The sequence below is a fragment of the Hemicordylus capensis genome, chromosome 2, assembly GCF_027244095.1.
Source record: "Hemicordylus capensis ecotype Gifberg chromosome 2, rHemCap1.1.pri, whole genome shotgun sequence".
Lineage (NCBI taxonomy): Eukaryota > Metazoa > Chordata > Lepidosauria > Squamata > Cordylidae > Hemicordylus > Hemicordylus capensis.
Genome location: NC_069658.1, coordinates 134976288 through 134997780, shown reverse-complemented (window position 1 = coordinate 134997780; position 21493 = coordinate 134976288). Strand labels below are relative to the sequence as shown.

The 21493-nt window shown below is 44.8% G+C and overlaps 1 long non-coding RNA gene across 5 annotated transcripts; it reads left to right on the top strand.

Moving 5' to 3' along the window:
- The first annotated feature begins 264 nt into the window (after positions 1 to 264).
- LOC128347786 (uncharacterized) lies at positions 265 to 19826 on the top strand. 5 transcript variants are annotated; one of them, XR_008317716.1, is made up of 5 exons: positions 265 to 463; positions 12476 to 13915; positions 14638 to 14724; positions 16234 to 16324; positions 19245 to 19826. It is a non-coding gene; the product is annotated as an uncharacterized LOC128347786 (long non-coding RNA). The 5 variants fall into 5 exon arrangements; XR_008317717.1 differs by lacking the exon at positions 265 to 463 and adding an exon at positions 3853 to 5359; XR_008317718.1 differs by lacking the exon at positions 265 to 463 and having other exon boundaries at positions 5427 to 13154; positions 13720 to 13915.
- Positions 19827 to 21493: the final 1667 nt, after the last annotated feature.

Sequence of the window (21493 nt, the reverse complement as noted above, 5' to 3'; positions counted from 1 at the left end):
GACAGGATGCTCTTGGAGCTCCCCTCTCTTTAAAAAGAAAAACCTGTTCATGTTGCTGATTCCTGATTTGCTGCATTGAGTTTTTGCAGGGGCTGTTTCTCTTTAAGGGGTAGGTCTTAGTCTCTCTATCTCTCTGTGTGTTACTTGTTAGGGTTAAGATATCACAGGGCTAGTAGTTCTTAGGGTTACCTAAAGGCAGTGTTTACTCAGTGGTGGGGGTGGAGTCAGCTAGAGCTGGGAGAGGCCCACATTCCTTTCCTGTGACTCACATCCTGTGTGACAGTTGGAAGGCTACTCTACATATGAGGTGAAGGCCCGAAAGCATAGCCAACAGAGCATAGCCAACAGGGATAGCAAACAGGACGTAGGAGTTTTGCAGGAGTTTAGTGGGAAGTGTGCAGGGGAGCCTGGAACAAGCCCCTGCGATCACAAGGATCACAAGGAGCCTGGTGGAGAAGAGAACGTAAGTATACATCCCTCCCTCCTATCCCTCATATTCTTGGGAAAGACTGTTCGGACAGTTAAATAGTTGACCATTACTGCTGAGACCTATCCTAATAAACTATCTAATAAACGGACAATAAGCTCCCTAAATACTGTAAACAGCCAACCAAAACAGTATGAAGATAGAAGGTCAGCAGAGGAAGGGGCACTTCCCAATGTATTGCACAGAGTGCCACATGTACGACTATTTGCCCCATGGGCAGAAGTCATGAGTGTGTGCTCGGTGCAAGGAGCTCCTGGCTCTCAGGGAACAAATCCATTCCCTTGAGACCAAGGTGGCGGATCTGGAGAAGCTCAGAGAGACAGAGAAGCATGTGGACGAGACCTTCAGGGATGTGATAGAGGCATCCCACTCCAGGGCTGGTAGCTCCTTTGCTGTCAGGGAGAATGAAGGTCTTGGGCAAGGAGGACATCGGTCTGAGGAAGAGGGAAATGCTCCTTTAGAAGGGACCCCTTCCATGGATGATGAGCCCATATCCTCTCGCACAGGGGATACTCCTCTGGGGGGTGGGGGCCTCCTTGTAGTGGGTGATTCAATCATTAGAGGGATAGAGAGATGGGTTTGTGACCCGCGTGTTGACCGCACGGTGACTTGCCTGCCTGGTGCGAAGGCTGCGGACATTACGCAGCATCTAGACAGGCTCCTAGGCAGTGCTGGGGAGGAGACAGCTGTTGTGGTGCACACCGGCACCAACGATGTGGGGTAATGCAGTCGGGAGGTCCTGCAAGCCAAATTTAGGCTGATAGGTAGCATTTTGAAGTCCAGGACCCCCAAGGTAGCATTCTCAGAAATGCTACCTGTTCCACGCACAAGTACAGTGAGGCAGGCATAGCTGAGAGGCTTCAATGCGTGGATGAGACGTTGGTGCTGGGAGGAGGGGTTTAGATTTGTTAGGCACTGGGACACATTTTGGGGCAAGCAAGGCCTGTACAAAAGGGACGGGCTGCACTTGAACCAAGATGGAACCAGACTGCTGGCGCTTAAAATCAAAAAGGTTGCAGAGCAGCTTTTTAAATGACACCTGGGGAACAGCCGATGGGAGCTGGGCAGTATCCCGTTTGGCAAAAGCCATATTTTAAAGTGGGAGGCTGCAAAGAATTCAAATAAAACAGAAGGGGACAGAGCAGAACCGCATAAAGAGCAGACGGGAGCCTGTGCCAGCAGGTCAAAGAGTCAAAAGAATAGCATACATCAGGGGAGAGATTCAGTGTATAGGTGCTTGTATGCCAATGCCAGAAGCCTCCGAGCCAAGATGGGTGAGCTGGAGTGCTTGGTTGCTAACGCAGAAATAGACATAGTGGGCATAACAGAAACATGGTGGAACAATGAGAACCGGCGGGACACTGTTATCCCTGGGTATAAACTCTATAGAAAGGACAGGGAGGGGCGCCTTGGAGGAGGGGTAGCACTGTATGTTAAAGAAGGGATAGAATCTAACAAGCTAGAAAACCTAAGTGGACTGGAGTCCTCCACAAATCACCAGGGCCGGATGGCATACATCCAAGAATCCTCAAAGAACTCAAATGTGAAATTGCCGACCTCCTTGCCAAAATATTTAACTTATCCCTGAAATCAGGCTCTGTACTAGAGGACTGGAGAATAGCAAATGTAACACTGATTTTCAAAAAGGAATCCAGGGGCGATCCGGGAAATTACAGGCCAGTTAGCCTAACGTCCGTTCCAGGCAAATTGATGGAAAGCATCCTCAAGGATAAAATTGTAAAGCACCTAGAAGAACAAGCCCTGCTGGGACTGAGCCAGCATGGCTTCCTCAAAGGCCAATCTTGCCTCACCAACCTTTTGGACTTCTTTGAGAGTGTCAACGAGTGTGTGGATCAAGGTGATCCAGTTGACATAGTCTACCTGGACTTCCAAAAAGCTTTTGACAAAGTTCCTCATCAAAGACTCCTGAGGAAACTTAGCTGTCATGGGATAAAGGGACAAGTACATGTGTGGATCGCTAACTGGTTGAAAGACAGGAAACAGAGGGTAGGTATCAATGGAGAGTTTTCACAATGGAGGGAAGTAAGAAGTGATACAGGGATCACCCAGGGATCTGTACTGGGACCGGTTGCTTTTTAATTTATTCATAAATGATCTAGAAGCAAGGGTAAGCAGCGATGTGGCCAAATTTGCAGATGATACCAAACTCTTCCGGGTAGTGAAATCCCAAACGGATTGTGAGCAGCTCCAAAATGATCTCTCCAAACTGGGGGAGTGGGCAACAAAATGGCAAATGCGGTCCAATGTTAGCAAGTGTAAAGTGATGCACATTGGGACGAAAAACCCCAACTTCAAGTATATGCTTATGGGATCCGAGCTGTCGGCGACGGACCAGGAGAGGGATCTTGGGGTTGTGGTGGACAGCTAGTTGAAAGTGTCGACTCAATGTGCGGCAGCTGTGAAAAAGGCAAATTCCATGCTAGGGATCATTAGAAAGGGGATTGAAAATAAAACGGCTAACATTATAATGCCCTTATACAAAACTATGGTGCGACCACACTTGGAGTACTGCATACAATTCTGGCCACCATATCTTAAAAAGGACATTGTTGAACTGGAGAAGGTACAGAAGAGGGCAACCAAGATGATCAGGGGCCTAGAGCACCTTTCTTATGAGGCAAGACTACAACACCTGGGGCTTTTTAGTTTAGAAAAAAGATGACTGCGGGGAGACATGATAGAGGTCTATAAAATCATGCATGGTGTGGAGAAAGTGGAGAGAGAGAGATTCTTTTCCCTCTCACATAACACTAGAACTAGGGGTCACTCCATGAAATTGATTGCCAGGAGGTCTAGGACCAACAAACGGAAGTACTTTTTCATACAACGCGTGATCCACTTGTGGAACTCTCTGCCACAGGACATGGTGACAGCCAACAACCTGGATGGCTTTAAGAGGGGTTTGGATGACTTCATGGAGGAGAGGTCTATCAATGGCTACTAGTCGGAGGGCTGTGGGCCACCTCCAGCATCAAGGGCAGGGTGCCTCCAAGTACCAGTTGCAGGGGAGTAATGGCAGGAGAGAGGGCACGCCCTCAACTCCTGCCTGTGGCTTCCAGCGGCATCTGGTGGGCCACTGTGCGAAACAGGATGCTGGACTAGATGGGCCTCGGGCCTGATCCAGCAGGGCTGTTCTTATGTTCTTATTTCCATGACATTTGCAACCATTAGAGGGCGCTGCGGAGCCTGCCAGATTTAATAGGTAAATTGTGCAGGCATAGCTGGTTTTCTTTCACAGAACCTACTTGAAGTAAAGCAGCAGAAGTCAGAGTTGCCACCTTTTGAAATAAAAATTCTGGTATGTGGGTGAAGCTTGAGGCTGAGCCCCAGAGCAGGATGGAGAAGCAGAGGCTATGGCCGGGTTCAGATGTAACACAAAACCTTCACCTCCGGTTTCACTAGCCTACCTAACGTCTAAATGTGACAAACTGCAGTTTAAGAAAAAAACTGACCCACAGTTTCCCTCCCCAAACTCCATTTGTCACCTTCGCTTATCTTGAAGTTTCTCCTCCCAACTTCCAGTTTGTCAGTGCCAGTGTTGCATCCAAGGCTGGCAATGCTGTTAGCCTTCTCTGCAACTGGAGTAGAGGGAGGAAGCTCCTCCGTCACTCCAACTGCAATTGGCTATGTGGGCTGTCTTTCAGGAAAGAAGGAAGCCCACACAGCCAGCTCCCCCACCTCTCTGCAGTCTCGCTGACTGCAGAGAAACCCCTCTCCCCAACATCTGAATGGGGGGAGGACTGCAGGTCCATTGGACCCACGGTTCTGTGTTACGTATGAATGTGGCTTAATAGTCTAAGAGCAGGGGTGGGACCAGTAGCAGTTTGAGTGGTTCTCAGTTAAAATCCTAAATGCAGTTTATAAAAAAGACTGAGGAAGTGAGAGAAAAACAGCCTTGTCCCTTTTAATTCTGGCAAATAACTCCAAAGGCAAGCCAACCTCCACTCCCTGCATACACATAAAATGGCAAGGGTGAGTCTTTTCTGGTCACTTGGCAACCATAATAGAAGTTGACATTGAAGGGATAGGGCTGTATCTCGATGGTTAGAGCATATGTTTTGCACACAGAAAGTTCAATCCCTGGCATATCAAGGTAGGGCTGGGACAGACCAATGCTTGACATTGCTGCCAATAACAGTGGACAATTCTGACCTAGACAGAAGGATGGATTTACTCACTAGTTTCCTCTATCCAATGAAGTAGTAAGAAGGATTAGTAACATAGAACCTTAGTAACTTAGAATCTCAGCTTTTAGAAATATAGCTGAGACATGCAAAGGGGGTGGAGCAGGGAAAATGAAATATGGAAACAGATCCAAATGTAAGAGAAAAGTTGTGAACAATTTTAAATGTCTCCGTTTGAAGTTAGAGGAATTCCAGTATGTGCCCAGTGCCCCGAATATACAAGGAAGAACAGCCCAAATCTCTACATTGCACAGTGAAGATACTGCAGCCTCCACATCATGTAAAATGAAGAAGGAAGCTGTTTTTAGAAATAGGATTAATCAATGCACCCAAAAGAGGGGCAGGAAAATTAACAGGAAGTTGATTACAGAAAGACAGGAAATGCAGAGAGAAGATAAGAGCTGGGGTCATTCAAATGAATAGGTGTGAACACAAATCTTGATGAATGAGGGAGGAGTTGGCAAACCTGAGCTTTGCCATTGGAGGAAGGAAAGGTGGGGAGCACACTATTGCTATGCACTGGAGAGACAGTTATCTCAGCCTGCCGTGCTCAGCCAGCCTTTGGAGGTGGTGTCACGCAGCAGGAGTGGCTAGGCCTTCGCGGCCCTTGCAGAGAATGCACAGTGTCAGCGCAGCAGCCTAGCCTAGTGCAGGCAGAAGCAGAGAGGTGAGCGTGAGCAGGCTCTCCAAGGCTCAGGAAGCCTGAAAGAGGCCTTACTTAGACCAGGCAATGGGGAGCTGGAATACTGTGTGGTTGTCTGACAGTATTCAGACACAAAGTTGTGTGGTGATATTTCTTTCCTAGTTTGTTAAATCAGTTGAAATATATGTAGGCCAGGATCCTGACTTAGTCCTACTTAGAGCAGACCCACCATGATGGTTAAGTGGTTCTGTTTATAAGTGGTTGTGCAGTGTGTGGCTCTCCCTTCTTATCACAGCATGTCAGTTTTGCAGTTCCAGTTTGTGTAGCCAATAAAAAGGGGTGGAAGAGATGTGAAGAATCTTTCACACTGAAAGTACTATATACAAATTTATGTTTATGTGAGTGATCTGTAGTGATTATATGATGGCTTGTGACCATTTGTTGGGTTGTGCTAATATGTGATGTAATTGCTAATGCTAGCCATATTACAATAGTTTGCAGAATGTAACTGTACAAATATTTCAAGACAACGACAGGCAAACCTCGTTACTCGGGAGGGTTCCATTCCTCGCCTACTACCACGAGTTAATGAAACTTCAGGTAACAAGGCATTATGCCTATGGGGAAAGGAAGGTTACGTACCTAGATTGATTAAAAAGGGCAAAAAAAAAAAAGTCCAAAAAATAATGGGGGGAATGACTGCAGAGAGCTCCATGGAGCCTCCTTGTGCCCAGCAATGCCCCCCAAACCATGAAATGCTCCTCAAAACAGTTAAATTAGAGCAAAAAAGGGCAAAAAACAACAACAGTGCCATGCTCTCCAGGATCTCCTTGTTTCCTTGTGCCCAGCAATACTCCCCAAGCAGCAAAATGCCCCCCCAAAACTGCAAAAGCACAGAGAAAATGTCTGTCTTCAACCAAGATGAGCCACAAAATGGCTCCTGCTTACATGCTCCTTAGGAATGCATACAATGGCGACATGAAGTTACTTCACAGTCACTTATGGACCTCTAGAAACCGTGGCTACATGGGTTTTAACCCTTTTGTGTCAGCTGATAAGGAAATCAGGTGTCCTTTAGACACCCACAGATACAGGAAAATGTGGGTGGTGAGTCTGCAAATAGCGAGGTTTCCCTGTAGAGCACAAAAGAAAGAAGGTGCCACTGTGGATGTTTATTGGGATGAATGACAGTAGATGGAGGTGTGAGGTGTCTGCTATACGGGGCCAGTGATGGTGTCGCTTTAAACACGGTGGTGAATTAAGAGTCCTCTGATTTCTCAGATAAACAGATATATGCATTTGAAGAGTGAAATTTGAAAGGACAGATGCCTCAAAATCCTGAAGAAATTTGTTAAGAGGACCAATGACCATTGCTGAGGCTAGTGACACATCCTCTTTTAGGACATCTCTTGGGCTAATCTGCTCTTTGAGGGAGAGTTAGGCGAGGAGGAAGGAGGTGAGGTAGAGTTGGGTAGGAGAGATAGAGGACAGAGACAGAGAGTGTGTGAGTCTGAGAGAGTGTTTGTGTCTCTGAGTGTGTTTTTGTGTGTTAGAGTGTTAGAGATAGCATTGGAAGGAATATAGGAGGGGGCATAGTAAGCTTTTAGTAACAGGAGGGATAGTTAGACAGGGAGGGAGAAAGGGAAAGAAATGGGAGAGAAGATGAGGGAAGATTTCTTTGCCTCAAAAGTAGGATTTTATAGCAGTTTCGCCATTCTCCTTCTGTTCCTGGGCCAGTTCTGACTATAGTCCCCTGCCCACATGATTAGGAATGGAACCAGGCATGAACACACCTATTGTTTATGATGCCCTCCATGGATGCCCCAACTGGACGAAATCAAAGGTATCCATACAATCCCCATGAAATTATTCACACATCAACTAGAGAATGAGAGGCACCACCTCTCCAAATGTGGTGCAAATCCATTGCAAACTGGTTGAGGTACAGCAGTTCAAAGCTTTAACTCAAAAAGAGGATTCAAAGTGTTGGCAACCTTTTTTTCACCACAGATAGAAGCTTTTCTCATGACCAGCCTAACCCTGCCTGGGCTGCCCCCCAAGGAGGGTTAGACTGGTCATGAGAAGCGGCAGGATCCTCGCGGATCCCTCTGCTCCCCTCCTGCCTAACCCCTTTAATAAACCCAGCTTTTAGCAGAGGTACCAAGAATTGTGTGATTCCTCAGGCTATGTGCAGCCCGAGGAGTCACAGAGACGGGCAAATAGAGCACCCTTCTGAGGGGGCAATCCCCAACCCAATGTGTGTGCCACGTGTTGCATTGAGGGGTATCTGGAGGCCAGAACCAGTTCTGGCCCCAGATCCTTCTGCCCTGCTCTGTGCTTCACGGAGTTGCACAGAGCAGGCCTGTCTATGTGAGTGCGTGGGAGACGCGCTGAAGCCGACCTGCTTGGTCATCTGGGGGAAGGTAAGTGTAAAGCAGCCTTCCCTCCGTGCCCGCCCAGGGCAATCGTGTGAATAGCCTTACTATGTATATTTTAAAATGTTTGGTGCCTCTTTACTGATCCATTCAGCTCCATTCTGGATTGGTGGTGCCTTTTGCTGGCTTGGAAAATCATCCACCCGGTAGTATTTGAATGATTATTGTTCGAAACTTCCACAATAATGGGGAAAATAACTAAGGGAAAGTTAGCTAAGAGCATAACAGTCTGCTAATTGAGAATTCTAAAAATATGATAAATAAATAAAATACATTCTGAAGCCAAAGTTGGGAGGGGCAAGTCCTGGCAATTTCTAGTGAGTGACTTCCTGGTTCTTCACTTGACCATATGTAAGAAATGAAGCCTCCATATTCAAAGGCATCTTGACTATCATGTAGAACATCCATGATCAAGGGCAGTCTACACCACAATAATAGTTTGTTGGCACTGGTTTCTGGGATTTCTTTACTGCTTTCTGAAAGCATGTAGTTGAGCACTGTGAGAAAGAGGATGCTGGGCTGAGTATCCATGCCTTTTCCAGCAACATTTTGATAACTGAAACTGCCATTATATGTGCACATCTAGAAGGAAGAAAACACCATTAAACTCAGTGGGGCTTGCTTCCATATAATGAGTGAACAGTTAAACAATCCCTGAAAAAAGGTCTTAGAACAGGGCTGCTCAACTTCTTCTCTCCTGCAGATGTTGGCCTACAGTTCCCATAATCCCTGGCTATTGGGCACTGTGGCTGGGGATTATGGGAGTTCAGAAACAGCTGGGGGGCCTAAATTGAGCAGGCCTGGTCTTAGGGGAGGGGAGAATAATGGAAAGGTCCTTTTGAAAATGTGGGTGGAAAACAACATAACGATCCTGTGAGGTAAACCCACCAGCACACACACACACCCCCACTCAGGACATAGATTGTTTTCACATAATCTGAAATTAGCTACAGCATCCCACAGGGCAAATAATTTGTTATTAATATTCTTGTTTTATATATACTAATTCCTCCTTTCCTACTTTGTAGAGAATACAGAAAGAAAGAAATTGATTTACATAATGAACATTACTCAAAGTAATCCTACTGAAATTAAAAGGACATATTAAGGAAAGTCTAGTGTCCTTTTAATTGCAAAGAGACTACTTTGAGTGAGCCATTATCTTATCAGCCATTAACCATTAAGTGGAGGCCTGAGGCTTAAAGGGGAGAAATCTACTCTGTTTATGCTTAGAGGCGAAGTCACTTGTGTACAACCTTTAAAATGTACTTCTTTCTAGACAGCAGAAAAAGAGACAGACACTGATAAATATCATTTAAGGTTGCCACAACTTTATTAAAAGGAGAAGAGCCAAGGGCAAAAGAGCTCATATCAACTCCTCAGGGCACAACTGCAGAGAAGTTAAAATGGGCACCTTAATTTGGAGTCCCCATGCTTTTTAGAGCACAAGTGTAAATATGAAGCATCTTAACTCTCATCTTAAAATTAAAAAGAAAATTGGATTACTGAATTTGCAGGCATTTTAAAAAGGGAAATCTGATCGGACACTATAGGGAAGACCTTTGCCATGCTGGTTCAGTGGAGTCTTCACATTTTTTGGTGTTATACCTTTGACGTTCAGACTGTTCAAAGACAGTTTGCCAGCACCTTAGGTCCATCTAGCTCCATATTGTCTACACAGACTGGCAGCAGCTTCTCCAAGGTGGCAGGCAGGAGTCTCTCTCAGCCCTATCTTGGAGAAGCCAGGGAGGGAACTTGGAGCCTAGATGCTCTTCCCAGAGTGGCTCCATCCCCTGAGGGGAATATCTTACAGCGCTCACACATCAAGTCTTCCATTCAGATGCAACCAGGGCACACCCTGCTTAGCTAAGGGGACAAGTCATGCTTGCTTCCGCAAGACCAGTTCTCCTCCCAGGCTTAAACCAGACTTAGTGCTCGTGTGTCAGTGCCACGTGGACTCCTGGCCATCATATTGCACAGTGTATTATAGGAGTTCCAGGGTCTGGGAAGACGCATCCCAACTCCCGACACTCCACGCTGCCGGCAGTAACCGGTAATCGTCTGGGCGGGCAATCCGCCTGCCGAGGAAGGAGACCTCAATCGTCTGCCAGGGAGGTCTCTTTCAAGAACAGCTAATAGACCTGCGGTCGGAAGACTCTTGCCGCAAATGACGCTTTGAGTGATCAGAGGAGATGATCAAACAGCCCGCTATTTCCTCCTCCTCGGGTTGATTGAATGACTGGTAAAGATAAGGGAGGAGAGCTCATGGTAAACAAAATATTTGCACTTTTGCATTGGGATGCCTTAGTTTTGAGGGAGTGGGCAAAAATAGAGCCATTTGCACCACACACCCATGCAGAGCTAGCTGATGATTTGGGGTATATCTGCCCTGAGCAAGCCACATGATTTTGGACTCTGTTAGGATTATATTATCCAATAGACTCTCATACATGCGAGCTATGGCTGCTGCCCCTTGCTCCTTTCCCCTTTCTTCTGCACCCTATTCTCAGGGAGGCATTTGGATTGAACTTTGCACACCCAATGCACCTAGGATGGATAGGCATCGCCACAGCTATCTCTCTCCAGGCTCTGCCACCTCTTTACCTCCCTCTCCACTCTTTCTACCCAGGCACTTTTATCCAAGATTTCTAAGTAAGCTCGCTTGATTTTCTATGAAATACTAGCCAGTTTATTAGGCCTCCTAACCAAACTCCCTTTTCTTTTTGTAACTCCCCAGTTTTACTTTAAATAAAGCTTTGAAACTGTAATCACATCTCTCTCCTCATTTCCAGTACTCAGACTTGCTTTAATTAATGCTGTGTCAGAACTTCACTCCAATTTGAGTTAATTTCCCTACTTTAACCCAAAAAGCATAGCCAGAGCATCCTGCCAGCACTTCTGTGCAGTTCTGGTAACAGATGGGCACCTTAACTTGCAATTTCCGATCTCAAGTTAAAATATAAAGCATCTTAACTCTCATCTTAAACCAAAGGTTTTTAGATTACTGAATTATATTAGCAGAACTGTGACATAATGAAAGGTTCTTTGGTCAGAGTTTTCTCCACCATATTAGCTCCTTCTGTTACAGGAGGATAAATTTCCCTTTTTATAGAAAAACTGCTGATTTTGATCATTATTATTTGGAGGATCCTGTAGTATTTTAAGCCTTGTTTCACAAAGAATATTACCAATGCCTTTATTTATTTATTTATTTAACTTATATACTGCCCAAACCTTTGTCTCTGGGCGGTTCCAGATAATAGGCTTATTATAGGCCTCAATAACTAGGTTGGGCACAGAATTTATCTTCAGAATACCACCTCCACTTTAGCAGCACAGATCTCTTTTCTCTTTGTGCTTTGACAACACATTGTTATTATGGGATATTTTAAGTCTGCATACTTGGCAACACTCCACTCAGTCCAACAGAGTGTTCAGGATCCAAATTTTAAAGTTTTCAAAATTATATTTTGACTAAAGTTCTATAAATTACCTACCAAATAATATAATCATGTGAGCACAGAACACAAGGTAAAACTTCCTGATGTTGAGCACCAAAAACATAATTGAAGCTGTTACAAAGATTAATCCCCCCACACACACACAAACACGCATAAAATCCCACAATTAAATGAAATTATAGGATTCATAATCGTGGCAGTGTGATCCCACCTCATGATTATTCAGCAGTAAATAAAGGACACAACAAGGAACATAGGAAGCTGCCGTATACTGAGTCAGACCACAGGTCCATCAATCTAATTATTGTTTACCCAGACTGGCAGCGGCATCTCCAAGGTTGCAGGCAGGAATATCTCTCAGCCCTATCTTGGAGATGCCAGGGAGGGAACTTGAAACCTTCTGCTTTTCCCAAAGCAGCTCCATCCCCTGAGGGGAATATCTTCCAGTGTTCACACATCAAGTCTCCCATTCATATGCAACCAGGGCACACCCTGCTTAGCTAAGGGGACAAGTCATGATTGCTACCACAAGACCAGCTCTCCTCTCCTGGTAATTTGTGTTCACTTTAAATCTGCACTTCATTTCCCCCCTTTATCTTAAACACACACACACACACACACACACACCAATGATCATTAAAAACAACAACTGTTTTAGACTCCATGTCCAAAACTAGATTCTCTTCTCAGAAATTTCCCACAAATCTCACAGTTCTCCTGCTTGATTTAATTCCCTCCAGGATGGTGTTATCAGCAAAGCTGTCTCCTGAAACAGTGGTAGGCCTTAAGTCAATCTGGCTGAAATCGTAGGCCTTACTCTGCTTTATTAGCCATTTAGAGAACACCCCCCCCATCTTGAAACCCCAACTCTTTTAAGGGATGGAAACTTAGAAGAGCCCTTGTATCTTCTTCCTTTTCTCCTTCCTTCCCTCAGGCCAGGCAGGCCTTGAGAAGCAGCAGCCCCCACCCCCTTTCCAGGGCCTGTTCTCTGGCTACGCTTGAGCTCTGAGCAGCTGATATGTGCTCTTCTGACTTTAGCTCTTCTTCTTCTAATTAAATTGTGCCATGTTCAGGCAGCTGTATCTACCCAATTTCTCAGTCACTGTTCAGTATCTTGAAACCTACTGGGCTACCTGTATTGATGCCCTGGCTGTTCTGCAATAATTCCCTGTCCCTTTGGTCTCCTCCCCATGCAAATGTCTGCTTAAGGGTCTTTTTCTCACTTTTTCCCTGCTCTCTTCTAGGCTGTGAAGAGTCTTCAGCTTCTGCAGGAGGCTGCATAAGGTTGCCCCCATCAATGACTCCATTAAGGGCAAGTCCCCCAAATGGAAGTTCGGGGGGGGGGAATCAGCTACATTGAACGAACTTCAGCATAGAGTTACCAGTCTTGGAGTTCCCAAATGGAAGTTCTGGAAAAAAATTTAGCTACATTGAACCAACTTCAGCATGGAGTTCCCAGTCTTCAGGAATCATCATAAGTGAGGAGGTACCCCAGGCTCCTGGGGAATTATTGGGACTTGGGTTAAATGTTTTAGGAGGGCGGGGCAGCTAGTGCTTAGGAGCCTGACAGATTTGTGAGTCTGAATTAAAAGTGGTGTGTTAGGCTTAAAGAAGGTGTGTTCGGATTAAAGAAGCGAAGACAAATGGAAAAGAGACTCTGGACAATGAGAAAGATGAGGCTGCTGAAGCCATTTTGGTGGGTGAAATGCAGCAGAGAATGGAAGAGAATGACCAAGCATAGGCTCAGTCAAAACCTGACTACCAAGACTGTGTGGGGCTGGAGCTATCCTAATGAAGTCCATGAATACTGACAGATTCTCTTCTGCTCTTTGACCTCTCCCAGGAGATCATGCAGAAAGCCAATTTACATCTGGACCCTGGGTTCCTATCGACACCTGCAATAGACACCATCACAGAGCTAAAGTATACTCATTGTCATTAGGGTTTTAATTGTAGGGGGTTGTGTCAGGAAAGCGTAGTGGCAAACTAGACCAGTTCTGTAGTGGGACTTCCCCTTTAAAAAAATATGGCAATTCTAAGGGTTAAATAAAATTTGGTTAAGTACTATGGATTTACTGTAACCTTAAGAGGCGCAGTGGGGAAATGCTTGACTAACAAGCAGAAGGTTGCTGGTTCAAATCTCTGCTGGTACTATATCAGGCAGTAGCGATATAGGAAGATGCTGAAAGGCCATCATCTCATACTGCATGGGAAGAGGCAATGGTAAACCCTTCCTGTATTCTACCAAAGAAAACCACAGGTGCCAGGAGTCAAAATCGACTTGACAGCACACTTTACTTATTATGGATTTATCCAAATCAGAGCCTCCACAAAACTAGATCTGTCATTTTTGAAAAAAGAGAAGAAAGGCATCAAAGACCTACAGCATTTATGTTTGCCTAGTTGCCACTTTTCTCTTATATATGTGAGCGTTGGTTGACTGGATCACCAGTCCTCACACTACAAAATCTAATATTTTTCTTTCCAGCTAAATGAAGCCAGCTTTGCCATTCAAACTAAAACAGCAATCCTGCACATGGTAGTGACAGCATTACGCCAGCTGGACCCAGGGACAGACAGTCAAGTAAATTCTTATTGAGCTTTTTTCTCCTGTGGCACAAACTCCTGCTGTTTCGGCTCCTGGGGTCCTGTCTCTTTTGAGACCACTGAAGAATCTTTTATATGTAAGTATCCCACATTTTTGCTTTGTAATAGTACAATGTATGACTTAGGTAGAATTCAGTGAACTGGGACAGAATGCAAACTGAAAATCTCCTGGTTGCCCTGAACCAGAAGCAAAGCCCTGGACTAGTCATTGGTTCAAAATATGTTGTTCCATAATCTGGCATCCCTGCTTTAAGTTCTATGGTGAATGCTTTACTTTCCTGGTTTTTACCCTACTGCATTAATTTTGTTTCTAAACTCTGTAAAAAATTTCAAAAATGAACAGTTTGTGTTTTCTTAAGTTAAGTAAGTCCCATGGTTGTCTTTTTCTAGGTTTACATGGCAAGCTAAAGAGTTTGATATTATTCTGCAGGAAATGAACCTAAACTGGTTCATGGTGTTTGAACTGGTTACCAAACCACTCTGGAAAGTCAGTATTTGATCCAAACCTGAACTGGAGAGTTCAAACATAATGACTAATTTGAAGTGGAATTGACCCCCAGTTTGAAATGGTTTGACTGTCTGCACAGGTGGTTTCTTTCTTTTCTGAGTTTTAATGTGCAAGCTGTTCTTCCAGGATAATTGTGAGCGTTCTTTCCCACTTCAAAATATCCTGGTTGTTTCTTGGCCCAACTAGAAATAAAACACAATTCCGCTGTAAACATGAGTGTTTTTTAAATGTTGTATTCTTAAGACGAGTTGTCTCTCATACTCATGACTGACCTTCTCTTTCCCCCCCTAGAAACAAACCATGGCGGCACTCCAGAGGATGATCAGAGGAGTGCTGGATGAGGCTCCCTCTGTTGAGAACTTAATCAAAATGTTGAATGTAAGTACAATGAAAGCCCTATTCAGACATTAAGTAGTACATGTGTACAAGTGTCTGAGCACTTCTGTGCATGACTGTAGTTGCATTCATTTTAAAAGTGAACTTGGGTACAGGTCCCTCAATTGTGTGGTACAGATAGGTAGTGTACTGCTATGCCTGTGCTCAACATACTATGGGAATAATTATAACTAGTTATACAAGCATTGAATATAGTGTGTGAATAGGGCTGAAGTGAGGATGGTATGTATATCACTGAAAGGGAGCCTAGCAGGAGGGAGAGCTCTTTGGGTTTGTTGTCACTTCGTTTTGCTGAATGTTTACATCAGACTATGAATTCTTAAGGCTGGAGAAATCTCCTCAGAGCTGCTCCCACAGAGACCTTTTCCTAGAAAGGAGAACAAACTGAAGCCCTATTCAGACATTATGTTTTATAAATGTACAGATGTCTGTACACTCATACATGTTTTTGTGTGACTGACCGTACCTACATTCATTTTAAAAGTGAGCCTGGGTAGAAGCCCCTCAAAGGCATGGTACAGATAGGAAATGTAAAGCAGTGGCTATATTCAACATAATGTATGAATAGCTGCCCCTGTGTACAAATCTGTACCTCCTGCAGTGTCCACTCGTTGTCTGAGTGTTGAACATAATATGTGAATGGTGCTTCTATCTTTATCCTTTCAGACATCAGAACATGGCCTGACAGAAATAGGCAGCAGAACCTATTCTATTTGTTTATTTAAAACATTTCTAGGTTGCTTCCCTATTAAAAGCAAACTGGCTGAGAAGAAAGAGATCAATAAAATAAGCATCTCCTCACAAATATTTAAGATTTTTAAAACTTAATTTTGGGGGATGTTCGTATAGGAAAATATCATCCTTAGAATTGTTTGGGATGGCAACCAAGGGATATCCCTGTAATGGGGCAGATTCCTTACTTAGCTCTTGGTAGCATGGAGAGGGGGACTGTGTGATTATTTAGGCCAGTGCAATGATTCTGAGCTGCTGATTCATCCCAATGGAGCTCAGCAGGTACATGGAGGTCCAGGAGCCCCAGCTGTAGGCTCTTGGCAGAGAAAACTGCATTGGCATTCTGAATCACGCTTCTGGCCTGCCTAATTATGAAGTAACTACCACCCTGTGGACATGGCTTGGTTCTGCTTCAGCATCCTTTTGGGCCCATTGGCAGGTTCCAGGTTCAGAAGAAGACCTCTGATTAGTCTCTGGTTACACTGGGGCTGCCTTGCAGCACACTTGCTGGAGAAGGACTGTTTCCACTTGGACTCACCGAATGCCCCTCAGGACAGCAGCAGTGGCAGGAGCTGGGTTTCCCCCATGTCGCTTCTGGCTGTCCAGTGCCCAGAAGAGCCACACTCCATCTCTGGGAATCCCAAACTTTGTACCGAATAGTTTCATCTTGTTTATTAGCTGCTTTGAATATGGTGTCACATAGACATGAAAAAACATTCCAACATATTTAATAAATAAAATGCATTTTTATTTCTGCAGCTGGAAACATTGAAGGATTGTTTTCCTAAGGAAGTGAGGAACCTTCATTTTCAAGAGGAGTTGGCTCAGGAGAAGAAAAGCACCATCAAAGGTAACGTCTATTTCCACAGCAGTGGGCAGGGCAGAACTGCACCTTGGAAACCCAGAATGGACCTGGGTGACTTTTCTCCACAACAAAGGCCATAATTCATCCAAGAAGCACCAGTTTTGCTCTGACATCTCTGTGGCAGGCCTCCTGAGCAGGCAGGTCTCAAACTTCCAACCCCTCTCATAGGGGCAAACCTTTCTGAAGAAGTCCTTGCAGCTAAACTGAAGGTCTGGAAGCCATTGTTGCCCTCTGCTTTGGGAACCCCAGTGGAAAACTGACCCATTAGACCCTCCTCCATTTATTCAACATATAGAAGGCCCTCCTCACCTCTTATCTGTCTATTAAAATAAGAATATTAAATCTTTTGTCTTGTCAAAGTCAAAGTTCTTTATTTGCCACCCAAGGTCAGCATAACATAACATAACAACATCTCATAGCATAGAGAAATACAATAAGGAAGTAAAATATTTAAATATATAGATGGATATCCACAAACAAATAATCAATAAAAAATTTAAAATTAATCAAGGAAAAGCTCGCTGCCGCAACAGTACTGCAATAGAACAGAATTTAGCCACCTTAAAGGTGACATCTAAAGTTCTATCCCCAAGAAGATAGGAAACATAAAAATCTCCAGAGCAACCTGGGAAGGGTGTCAGAAGAGGAGTAAGTAAGGAACATCTTAAATTTCTATATAATGGACAGCTCAACAAAACATGTTGTATGGATTCGACTTCCCCCATACCACATGGGCATAATCTATCCTCTCTAGGAATCCCCAGAAACCTACCTGAGAGCACCGCTGAGGGTAACATATCAAATCTTGCTCTAAAAAAGGCCCTCTTTTTTAGCATGTCAAGCTCAGGGCATTCAAGTAAGCAGCAGGGCCCCAACTAAAACTGCTCAAACCCAGCCTCCTTTTAGTGCAATCAGGGATTCGGGAAAGTTCTTATTGTATTTCGAAGTCCAAGAGTCTTTGTTTCAGGATCTGCCTGGCCTGGTTGTGACTTAACAGGACCAGGTAGTCCATACACAGACCCAAGGACACAATTTTGTCCTGGATAGCCTGGTCCCAGGTGGGCTGGAATACATCAGCCAGGATAAGGGAAATCCATCCTCGGGGTGAAAATCTGACTTTAAGCCAATAGGTCAAAATAGACAGCCAGGCCCAGACCTTGATCTTCAGAACACCTAACTCGAACCTTAATAATGCATTGGGGACACATCTAGGTACTCTAAGTAGAGCCCTAAGGAAGTCATTTGGAACTGCATCCATAGACTTGTATGAAGGAAAAGGACCAAGTTGCGCCCCATATAATAGCTGGCTCCTGACTTTGGCCACAAATAATTTCAAGGCGGCCGAAATGATCTCACCTCCTTTAGAATAGAAAAATCTCCGGATAGCCAGAGAACTTCTCCATGCAGTAAGAGTAACTTGATCTGTATGTGCCTTCCATGAACCCCTTGCTTGCAGGGTCACACCTAAATATCTATATGTATAGACCTGTTCTAACTGTTGATCCTCAATCGACCATCTTAACAGCCTGTGCCTTCTTGAAAAAATCTTGACTTTGGATTTTGAGTGATTGATCAAAAGATAATTGGCTCTACAGTAGAGGGCTAATCTTTTCAATGCTCGCCTCAGGCCCACCGCGGTCCTAGCTAAATAGCAGCATCATCTGCATAAAGAAGTAGAGGAATACACACACCTGCTGCAGATGGCGAATGTAGGCTAGGGTCAGTTAAACAAGGGGCCAAATCATTGAGATATAAATTGAAAAGCAAGGGGGCAAGGATACATCCCTGCCTCACTCCTTTATAGGTTTGTATAGGTTGTGAGAGTTCGCCTTTAGGATGACATCTAGCCCTGATGTTCGAGCCTGCATAAAGCTGTTGCATTAAAAAAAGAAGCCGCTTGTCGATGTTCGTTTGAGCTAGCTTCTCCCAAAGCAGTCCTCTAGAAATCAATGAAAGCCACATATAAAGCCGACCCAGGCTTATCTCCATATTTCCCAATCAAATGACAGAGGATAAAGACCTGATCAATGGTAGATCGTCCAGTTCTAAACCCGGCATGCTTATCCCCCAAAACACTCTTGTCCTCCATCCAGGCATGAAGTTTGGCTAAAAGGTGCCTGGCATACAGCTTGCTGACTACACTTAACAGTGAAATAGGCCGATAATTCGAGGGGAGATTTCTTTCACCTTTCTTATAAATTGGCACTATAACAGCGGTACTCCACTCTTTCGGAATTTGTCCAGTGGAGTCTATATAGGTGAAGAACCTGGCCAGCACAGGGGCCCACCATTCAATATCTCTTTTCTCCTCCGTTCCTGGCTTAGCTCTGGCAAATCCCTTTCTGGCCTAGCTCTCAGTAGCATGGCAAGGGATTATTTAGGCCAATGCAATTATTCTGAGCTGGTGTTTCATCTCACAGGATATTGGCAGGTACATGAAGGTCAAGGAGCCCCAACTGCAGGCTCTGGGCACAGCGAACTGCATTGGCATTCTGAACCACGCTTCTAGCCTGCCAAATTACGACTTAAGTACCACCCTGTGGACATGGCTTGGTTCTGCTTCAGCATCCTCTTGGACCCACTGTCAGGTTCCAGGTTCAGAAGAAGACCTCTGACTGACCTCTGGTTACACTGGGTCTGCCTGGCAGCACATTTGCTGGGGAAGGGCTGTTTCCACTTGGGCTCACCGAATGACCCTCAGGACAGTAGCAGTGGCAGGAGGACCAACAGAGAGCTGGGTTTCCCCCGTGTCTCTTCTGGCTGTCCAGTGCCCAGAAGAGCCACCCTCCATCTTTGGGAACCCTAACTTTGTACCAAATTGTTTCATCTTTGTGTATGGTGTCACATGGACATGAAAAAACATTCCAACATAGTAAATAAATAAAATGCATCTTTATTTCTACAGCTGGAAACATTGAAGGATTATTTTCCTAAGGTGAGGACACTTCGTTTTCAAGAGGAGTTGGATCAAGAGATTAAAAGCACCATCAAAGATAACGTCTATTTCCAGGGAACTGGGGAAGGCAGAACTGTATTCTTAGAAGCCCAGAATGGGCCCGGGCGACTCGTTCTCCACAACAAAGGCCACCATTCATTCAAGGAGTATCAGTTTTGCTCTGACATCTCTGTGGCAGGCCTCCTGAGAGGGCAGGTCTCAAACTTCCAACCCTTCTCATAGAGGCAAACAGTTCTTTCTGAAGAAGTCCTTGCAGCTAGACTAGAGGTCTAGAAGCCATTGTTGCCCCTCGCCTTGGCAACCCCAGTGGAAAAAGTGACCCATTAGACCCTCTTCCATTTATTCAACATACAGAAGTCCCTTCTCACCTCTTATCTAAGTTGGTTAAAATAAGAATATTAAATATTTTTCTTGACCTCTTCAGACTATCTCATATTAGAAGATTTTAATGAAGAGGAGGAGTTTGGCTGATTGCCCATTTTCTTTTTTTAATGTTACGATCTAATAAAACAGTAGTTTATTTAGCAAGCATGTGGGTGTGTATATATATAATTCTTCCCCCCCCCCCCCGAGTAAGCGATTTCAACCTGAAAGAATGATATAGAGCTAAGAAGATAGAAAGCAGACTAGGAAAGATAAATATAATGTGTTGGACAATATTGAAACTGAAGGGGCCAGGCAGAAATGGCATTTAAAGCTGCCCTCCCAATTGGCCGGAATCATGTGGGTGGTGGGGTGGCCTGATACCCAAGAAGTTTGTTCCAATGGTTCAGCCAAGTCCACCCAAATACATCCAAAAGCTTCTGCAAGAAGTGGAATGCTGGCAGGTGGGGGGGGGGGCTTTTAGAGCCCACCACTTGTTTGCCTTCCAGCACTGTTTGTGTATATGGCTAGACTCCTGCAGGTCTTGCCCAACTGAGGAGCAGAAGAAATGCAGTGTCTTGATGGAAAGTCCTACCCTAGAACTTAGTCAGTCCTCTCAACTAGGGTTGTTTCCAAAATTCTGATCATTCCAATTCCTCCCTGGAGTTTGGAGTTTTGAAGTACAGAGTTTTGCTTCCAGTGGGTCCAATGTATTAGGAATCCTCCCTTGTTAACTTTCACATTCTGTGCAAAGTACTGTGCATGCACCATTTAGGAACACAGCTAGCTGCCTCATACCAAGTCAGATCATTGGTCCATCTAGCTCAGTATTGTCTATGCTGACTGGCAGCAGCTCTCCAAGGTTTCAGGCAGGAGTCTCTCTCAGCCCTACCTGGAGATGCCAGGGAGTAAAGCTGGGACCTTCAGCACGCAAACAGATGCTCTTCTACTGAGCTATGGCCCCATACCCTAAGGGGGCTACCTGGCAGTGCTCGCACATAGTCTCCCATTCAAATGCAAACCAAGGCAGACCCTGCTTAGCACAGGGGACAATTCATGCTTGCTACCACAAGACCAGTTTTCATCTCCATTTGCCTCAGTTTGTCTACTGTAATGCTGTAAACATGCGCATCAATATAACATGGCAAACAAAACAACTGGGATGAGAGCATTGATACAGCAGCATCTAGATTCTTTCTGTGCTGCATTTCACCAGCATGCAGGAGTGCAGGTGCCCATTTTAAAACGGCCATTTCCCCATTCTTGAACAGAAGGGACTTCAGTGCCCCTGAAGCAACAGAGGTGTTGGAGGCCTGCTGCCCAGTGCCCAGCACAGTCCATGGAGCAGCAGAGGTGAGGCCAGCACAGCAGCGGCGGCCCTGAAGAGGTGCCACTGCCGGGGAGAGCAGGGCTGGCAGCAGCATGGGGGGGAGGCAAGGTTGGGACCGGGAGATTAGTGATTAAATATTTAGAGATGTTTAAATAAACAATACAGATGTTTGTGACCCTTTTATTTCCTTTATATATTTTTGCTGCCACCGCCGAATTAAATCTTAATGTGGGATTCAAACTCTACCTTTTGCTGTTGTGCATGAATGATAATGTGGGGAGTACTGAGTAGACACAGTTGGAACAGTTTTAAAGTTCTAAACCAAAAGCAAATAACCTTATTGTGGTGCAATAGCGTCACTCGTTTCTGTTCTCTACAATGTAGGGCCACATGCGTAATGGTATCTGGAACAAAGTAACAACCTTAGTATTTACCAGCTAGTCAGTACACCACTTCAACCTGGTATTCAGAACTCTGGTACTTATATAATAAGATTGTGTCAGTG